Below are 8,967 nucleotides of genomic sequence, written 5' to 3' on the forward strand. Positions count from 1 at the left end.
ATGGACTAATCAAGGAGGAGGTCTATGTTGAGCAACCTCCCGGCTTTGAAGATAGTGAGTACCCTAATCACGTATATAAACTCTCTAAGGCGCTTTATGGGCTCAAGCAAGCCCCAAGAGCATGGTATGAATGCCTAAGAGATTTTCTTATCACTAATGGCTTCAAAGTCGGAAAGGCCGATCCTACTCTATTCACTAAAACTCTTGACAATGATTTGTTCGTATGCCAAATTTATGTTGATGATATCATATTTGGGTCTACTAACGAATCTACATGTGAGGAATTTAGTAGGATCATGACACAGAAATTCGAGATGTCAATGATGGGGGAGTTGAAGTACTTCTTAGGATTTCAAGTGAAGCAACTCCAAGAGGGCACCTTCATTAGCCAAATAAAGTATATTCAAGACATTCTAAACAAGTTTGGGATGAAGGATGCCAAGCCCATCAAGACACCCATGGGAACCAATGGGCATCTCGACCTCGACACGGGAGGTAAATCCGTCGATCAAAAGGTATACCGGTCGATGATAGGCTCTTTACTCTATTTATGTGCATCTCGACCAGATATAATGCTTTCCGTATGCATGTGTGCAAGATTCCAAGCCGACCCTAAGGAAGCTCACCTTACGGCCGTAAAACGAATCTTGAGATATTTAGTTCATACTCCTAAGTTTGGGCTTTGGTACCCTCGGGGATCCATGATAGTCGCCTAGAGGGGGGGGTGAATAGGGCGAAACTGAAATTTACAAAAATAATCACAACTACAAGCCGGGTTAGCGTTAGAAATATAAACGAGTCCGCGAGAGAGGGCGCAAAACAAATCGCAAGCAAATAAGGAGAGTGACACGCGGATTTGTTTTACCGAGGTTCGGTTCTCGCAAACCTACTCCCCGTTGAGGAGGCCACAAAGGCCGGGTCTCTTTCAACCCTTCCCTCTCTCAAACGGTCCCTCGGACCGAGTGAGCTTTCCTTCTTCTCAATCAACCGGGAACAAAACTTCCCTGCAAGGGCCACCACACAATCGGTGCCTCTTGCCTTGGTTACAATTGAGTGTTGATCACAAGAGCAAAAGAGAAAGAAAAGAAAGCGATCCAAGCGCAAGAGCTCAAAAGAACACGGCAAATCTCTCTCGCTAGTCACTAAAGGCTTGAGTGGAATTGGAGAGGATTTGATCTCTTTGTATGTGTCTAGAATTGAATGCCTAGCTCTTGTAAGTGGTTAGAAGTTGGAAAACTTGGATGGCAATGAATGTGGGGTGGTTGGGGTATTTATAGCCCCAACCACCAAAAGTGACCGTTGCTGGAACCTGTCTGTTCGATGGCGCACCGGACAGTCCGGTGCCCCTGCCACGTCACCATTGCCGTTGGATTCTGACCGTTGGAGCTTCTGACTTGTGGGCCCGCCTGGGTGTCCGGTGCACACCGGACATGCACTGTTTGATGTCCGGTGCACCGGTATGGGCAGCCCTGACGTCTGCGCGCGCTGCGCGCGCATTTAATGCTGCGCAGGGAGCCGTTGGCGCCGCAGAGAGCCGTTGCTCCGCTGGCACACCGGACAGTCCGGTGCACACCGGACAGTCCGGTGAATTATAGCGGAGCGGCTGTCGTGAAAACCCGAGGATGACGAGTTCCGGAGGCCGCGGTTCGTTGGCGCACCGGACATGTCCGGTGCACACCGGACAGTCCGGTGAATTATAGCGCGCCGGCCTCCGCGAATTCCCGAGGGCGAAGGGTTGAAGTCGAAGTCCTCTGGCGAAGGGTAGAAAACGAAGTCCTCTGGCGAAGGGTAGAAAACGAAGTCTACGGGCGCACCGGACACTGTCCGGTGCACACCGGACAGTCCGGTGCCTCCAGCCAGAGGTGCCCTCGGTTGCCTTATTGCTCCTTTGTTGAATCCAACACTTGGTCTTTTTATTGGCTAGATGTGAACCTTTTGCACCTGTATAACTTATACACTAGAGCAAACTAGTTAGTCCAAAGATTTGTGTTGGGCAATTCAACCACCAAAATTATTTAGGAACTAGGTGTAAGCCTAATTCCCTTTCAATCTCCCCCTTTTTGGTGATTGATGCCAACACAAACCAAAGCAAATAGAGAAGTGCATAATTGAACTAGTTTGTAAAAGGTTGCTTGGAATTGAGCCAATAAAACTACTTACAAGATATGCATGGAATGTTTCTTTCTTATTTAGCATTTTGGACCACGTTTGCACCACTTGTTTTGTTTTTGCAAAACCTTTTGTAAATCCATTTCAAAGATCTTTTGCAAATAGTCAAAGGTAAATAAATAAGAGTTTGCAAAAGCATTTTCAAGATTTGAAATTTCCTCCCCCTGTTTCAAATGCTTTTCCTTTGACTAAACAAAACTCCCCCTAAAAGAGATCCACCTCTTAGTGTTCAAGAGGGTTTTGATATACCATTTTTGAAATACTACTTTCTCCCCCTTTTGAACACAATAGGATACCAAATGATAAATACTTTTGGAAAGCACTAAGTTTTTGAATTTGGTGGTGGTGGTGCGGTCCTTTTGCTTTGGGCTCATTTCTCCCCCTTTTTGGCATGAATCGCCAAAAACGGAATCATTAGAGCCCTTGAAGTAAGTTCCTTCTCTTTGGTCATAAATGAATGAGTTAAGATTATACCAAAGACGAAGTCCGGTCCTTTTGCGTTTGAGCTTTTACTCTCTCCCCCCAAGGATGAAGTCCTTTTCCTTGATGCTCATTTCTCCCCCAAAGAAGAGAGAGTTGCTCGGAGTGGTGGCGAAGTATGAGTTACGGAGTGGAAGCCTTTTTCTTCGCCGAAGACTCCAATTTCCTTTCAATATACCTATGACTTGGTTTGAAATAGACTTGAAAACACATTAGTCATAGCATATAAAAGAGATATGATCAAAGGTATTCAAATGAGCTATGTGTGCAAGCTTAGCAAAAGAAATTTCTAGAATCAAGAATATTGAGCTCATGCCTAAGTCTGGTAAAAGATTGTTCATCAAGTGGCTTGGTAAAGATATCGGCTAATTGATCTTTAGTATTAATGTAAGAAATCTCGATATCCCCCTTTTGTTGGTGATCCCTAAGAAAATGATACCGAATGGCTATGTGCTTAGTGCGGCTATGCTCGACGGGATTGTCGGCCATTTTAATTGCACTCTCATTATCACATAGCAAAGGGACTTTGGTTAATTTGTAACCGTAGTCCCGCAGGGTTTGCCTCATCCAAAGCAATTGCGCGCAACAATGTCCTGCGGCAATGTACTCGGCTTCGGCGGTGGAAAGAGCGACCGAATTTTGCTTCTTTGAAGCCCATGACACCAAGGATCTTCCCAAGAATTGGCAAGTCCCCGATGTGCTCTTCCTATTAATCTTACACCCCGCCCAATCGCCATCCGAATAACCAATCAAATCAAATGTGGATCCCCGAGGGTACCAAAGCCCAAACTTAGGAGTATAAGCCAAATATCTCAAGATTCGTTTTACGGCCGTAAGGTGTGATTCCTTAGGGTCGGCTTGGAATCTTGCACACATGCAAACGGAAAGCATAATGTCCGGTCGAGATGCACATAAATAAAGCAATGAACCAATCATCGACCGGTATACCTTTTGATCCACGGACTTACCTCCCGTGTCGAGGTCGAGATGCCCATTAGTTCCCATGGGTGTCTTGATGGGTTTGGCATCCTTCATCCCAAACTTAGCAAGAATGTCTTGAGTGTACTTCGTTTGGCTAATGAAGGTGCCCTCTTGGAGTTGCTTGACTTGGAATCCTAGAAAATACTTCAACTCCCCCATCATTGACATCTCGAATTTCTGTGTCATAATCCTACTAAACTCTTCACATGTAGACTCGTTAGTAGACCCAAATATAATATCATCAACATAAATTTGACATACAAACAAGTCATTTTCAAGAGTTTTAGTAAAGAGTGTAGGATCGGCTTTTCCGACTTTGAAGCCATTAGTAATAAGGAAATCTCTAAGGCATTCATACCATGCTCTTGGGGCTTGCTTGAGCCCATAAAGCGCCTTAGAGAGCCTATAGACATGGTTAGGATACTCACTGTCTTCAAAGCCGGGAGGTTGCTCAACATAGACCTCTTCCTTGATTGGTCCGTTGAGGAAGGCACTTTTCACGTCCATTTGATAGAGCTTAAAGCCATGGTAAGTAGCATAGGCTAATAATATGCGAATTGACTCAAGCCTAGCTACGGGTGCATAGGTTTCACCGAAATCCAAACCTTCGACTTGGGAGTATCCCTTGGCCACAAGTCGAGCTTTGTTCCTTGTCACCACACCATGCTCATCTTGCTTGTTGCGGAAGACCCATTTGGTTCCTACAACATTTTGGTTAGGACGTGGAACTAAATGCCATACCTCATTTCTAGTGAAGTTGTTGAGCTCCTCTTGCATCGCCACCACCCAATCCGAATCTTGGAGAGCTTCCTCTACCCTGTGTGGCTCAATAGAGGAAACAAAAGAGTAATGTTCACAAAAATGAGCAACCCGAGATCGAGTAGTTACCCCCTTATGAATGTCACCGAGGATGGTGTCGACGGGGTGATCTCGTTGGATTGCTTGGTGGACTCTTGGGTGTGGCGGTCTTGGTTCTTCCTCATCCTCCTTTTCTTGATCATTTGTATCTCCCCCTTGATCATTGCTATCATCTTGAGGTGGCTCGTCTTCTTGATTTTGCTCTTCATCATTTTGAGCCTCATCCTCATTTTGAGTTGGTGGAGATGCTTGCATGGAGGAGGATGGTTGATCTTGTGTACTTGGAGGCTCTTCGGATTCCTTAGGACACACATCCCCGATGGACATGTTCCTTAGCGCGATGCATGGAGCCTGTTCTTCACCTATCTCATCAAGATCAACTTGCTCTACTTGAGAGCCGTTAGTTTCATCAAACACAACGTCACAAGAGACTTCAACTAGTCCAGTGGACTTGTTAAAGACCCTATATGCCCTTGTGTTTGAGTCATAACCAAGTAAAAAGCCTTCTACAGTTTTAGGAGCAAATTTAGATTTTCTACCTCTTTTAATAAGAATGAAGCATTTGCTACCAAAAACTCTAAAATATGAAATGTTGGGCTTTTTACCGGTTAGGAGTTCATATGATGTCTTCTTGAGGATTCGGTGAAGATATAACCGGTTGATGGCGTAGCAGGCGGTGTTGACCGCTTCGGCCCAAAACCGGTCCGGTGTCTTGTACTCATCAAGCATGGTTCTTGCCATGTCCAATAGAGTTCGATTCTTCCTCTCCACTACACCGTTTTGTTGTGGCGTGTAGGGAGAAGAGAACTCATGCTTGATGCCCTCCTCCTCAAGGAAGCTTTCAATTTGAGAGTTCTTGAACTCCGTCCCGTTGTCGCTTCTTATTTTCTTAATCCTTAAGTCGAACTCATTTTGAGCTCGTCTCAAGAATCCCTTTAAGGTTTCTTGGGTTTGAGATTTTTCCTGTAAAAAGAATACCCAAGTGAAGCGAGAATAATCATCCACAATAACAAGACAATACTTACTCCCGCCGATGCTTATGTAAGCAATCGGGCCGAATAGATCCATGTGGAGTAGCTCAAGCGGCCTGTCGGTCGTCATGATGTTCTTGTGTGGATGATTGATGCCAACTTGCTTCCCGGCTTGGCATGCGCTACAAATCCTGTCTTTCTCAAAATGAATATTGGTTAGTCCCAAAATGTGTTCTCCCTTTAGAAGCTTGTGAAGATTCTTCATTCCAACATGGGCTAGTCGGCGGTGCCAAAGCCAACCCAAGTTAGTCTTAGCAACTAAGCAAGTGTCGAGTTCAGCTCTATCAAAATCTACCAAGTATAGCTGACCCTCTAACACTCCCTTAAATGCTATTGAATCATCACTTCTTCTAAAGACAGTGACACCAACATCAGTGAATAGACAGTTGTAGCCCATTTGACATAATTGAGAAACGGAAAGCAAGTTGTAATCTAAGGAATCTACAAGAAAAACATTGGAAATGGAATGGTCAGGAGATATAGCAATTTTACCAAGACCTTTGACCAAACCTTGATTTCCATCCCCGAATGTGATAGCTCGTTGGGGATCTTGGTTTTTCTCATATGAGGAGAACATTCTTTTCTCCCCGGTCATGTGGTTTGTGCACCCGCTGTCGAGTATCCAACTTGAGCCCCCGGATGCATAAACCTACAAAACAAATTTAGTTCTTGACTTTAGGTACCCAAACTGTTTTGGGTCCTTTGGCATTAGAAACAAGAACTTTGGGTACCCAAACACAAGTCTTGGAACCCTTGTGTTTGCCCCCAACAAATTTGGCAACTACCTTGCCGGATTTGCTAGTAAGCACATAAGATGCATCAAAAGTTTTAAATGAAATGGCATGATCATTTGATGCATTAGAAATTTTCTTCTTAGGCAACTTAGCATGGGTTGGTTGCCTAGAACTAGATGTCTCACCCTTATACATGTAAGCATGATTAGGGCCAGAGTGAGACTTCCTAGAATGAATCTTTCTAATTTTGCTCTCAGGATAGCCGGCAGGGTACAAAATGTAACCCTCGTTATCCTGAGGCATGGGAGCCTTACCCTTAACAAAGTTAGATAAGTTCTTTGGAGGGGCATTAAGTTTGACATTGTCTCCCCTTTGGAAGCCAATGCCATCCTTGATGCCAGGGCGTCTCCCATTATAGAGCATACTTCTAGCAAATTTAAATTTTTCATTTTCTAAGTTATGCTCGGCAATTTTAGCATCTAATTTTGCTATATGATCATTTTGTTGTTTAATTAAAGCCATATGATCAAGAATAGCATTAACATCAATATCTCTACATCTAGTGCAAATAGAAACATGCTCAACATTAGATGTAGAGGGTTTGCAAGATTTAAGTTCTACAACCTTAGCATGCAACATTTCATTCTTAGTTCTAAGGTCGGAAATAGTAGCATTGCAAATATCAAAATTTTTAGCCTTAGCAATTAAATTTTCATTCTCTAATCTAAGGCTAGCAAGAGATGCATTCAATTCATCAATCTTAGCAAGCAAGTCAATGTTATCATCTCTAAGATTGGGAATTGAAACATTACAAACATGTGAATCAACCTTAGCATTTAAAATAGCATTTTCATTTCTAAGGTTGTCAATCATCTCACGGCAAGTGCTTAGCTCACTAGACAATTTTTCACATTTTTCTACTTCTAGAGCATAAGCCTTTTTAACCTTAACATGTTTCTTGTTTTCTCTAATTAGACAATCCTCTTGGGAGTCCAAAAGGTCATCCTTTTCATGAATAGCACTAATCAATTCATTTAGTTTTTCTTTTTGCTCCATGTTAAGATTGGCAAAAAGAATACGCAAATTATCCTCCTCATCACTAGCATTATCATCACTAGAAGATTCATATTTAGTGGAGGAGTTAGATTTAACCTTTTTCCGTTTGCCGTCCTTTGCCATGAGGCACTTGTGGCCGACGTTTGGGAAGAGGAGTCCCTTGGTGACGGCGATGTTGGCGGCGTCCTCGTCGTCGGAGGAGTCGCTTGAGCTTTCGTCGGAATCCCATTCCCGACAAACATGGGCATCGCCGCCCTTCTTCTTGTAGTACCTTTTCTTCTCCTTTCTTCTCCCCTTCTTGTCGTCGCCTCGGTCACTGTCACTAGATATAGGACATTTAGCAATAAAATGACCGGGCTTACCACACTTGTAGCAAACCTTCTTGGAACGGGGTTTGTAGTCCTTCCCCTTCCGTTGCTTGAGAATTTGCCGAAAGCTTTTGATGATTAGGGCCATCTCCTCGTTGTCGAGCTTGGAGGCGTCAATTGGTTGTCTACTTGGTGTAGACTCCTCCTTCTTCTCCTCCGTTGCCTTGAAGGCCACCGGTTGCGCCTCGGAGGTGGAAGGCTCGTCAAGCTCGTTGATCTTCTTGGAGCCCTTGATCATGCATTCAAAACTCACAAAATTCCCGATAACTTCCTCGGGGGTCATTAGTGGATATCTAGGATTCCCACGAATTAATTGTACTTGAGTGGGGTTAAGGAAAATAAGAGCTCTTAGAATAACCTTAACCACTTCGTGGTCATCCCATTTTGTGCTCCTGAGGTTGCGCACTTGGTTCACCAAGGTCTTGAGCCGGTTGTACATGTCTTGTGGCTCCTCCCCTTGGCGAAGACGGAAGCGACCGAGCTCCCCCTCGATCGTTTCCCGCTTGGTGATCTTGGTGAGTTCATCACCCTCGTGCGCCGTCTTGAGTAGGTCCCAAATCTCCTTGGCGTTCTTCAATCCTTGTACTTTGTTGTATTCCTCCTTGCTTAGGGAGGCAAGGAGGATGGTTGCGGCTTGGGAGTTGAAGTGCTCGATTTGGGCCACTTCGTCCGTGTCATAGTCCTCATCCCCTATTGATGGTACCTGTACACCATACTCAACAACATCCCATATTCTTTTGTGGAGAGAGGTTAGATGAAATCGCATCAAATTACTCCACATAGCATAATCTTCACCATTAAAAGTTGGTGGTTTGCCTAATGGGACGGAAAGTAAAGGTGTATGTTTAGGAATGCGAGGGTAGCGTAGGGGGATCTTACTATACTTCTTGCGCTCTTGGCGCTTAGAAGTGACGGAGGGCGCATCGGAGTCGGAGGTCGATGTTGATGAAGTGTCGGTCTCGTAGTAGACCACCTTCCTCATCCTCTTGTGCTTGTCGCCTTTCCGATGCGGCTTGTGGGAAGAAGATTTTTCCTTCTTCTCTTTGTGGTGAGAAGAAGATTTCTTCTCCTTCCCTTTGTTGGAGGAGCTCTTCTTCTTCTCCCTCCTTTTGGTGCGGGACTCTTCCGATGAAGTGCTCCCGTAGCTTGTAGTGGGCTTTTCGCCGGTCTCCATCTCCTTCTTGGTGTGATCTCCCGACATCACTTCGAGCGGTTAGGCTCTAATGAAGCACCGGGCTCTGATACCAATTGATAGTCGCCTAGAGGGGGGGTGAATAGGGCGAAACTGAA

The sequence above is a fragment of the Zea mays genome, chromosome 8, assembly GCF_902167145.1.
Source record: "Zea mays cultivar B73 chromosome 8, Zm-B73-REFERENCE-NAM-5.0, whole genome shotgun sequence".
NCBI lineage: Eukaryota > Viridiplantae > Streptophyta > Magnoliopsida > Poales > Poaceae > Zea > Zea mays.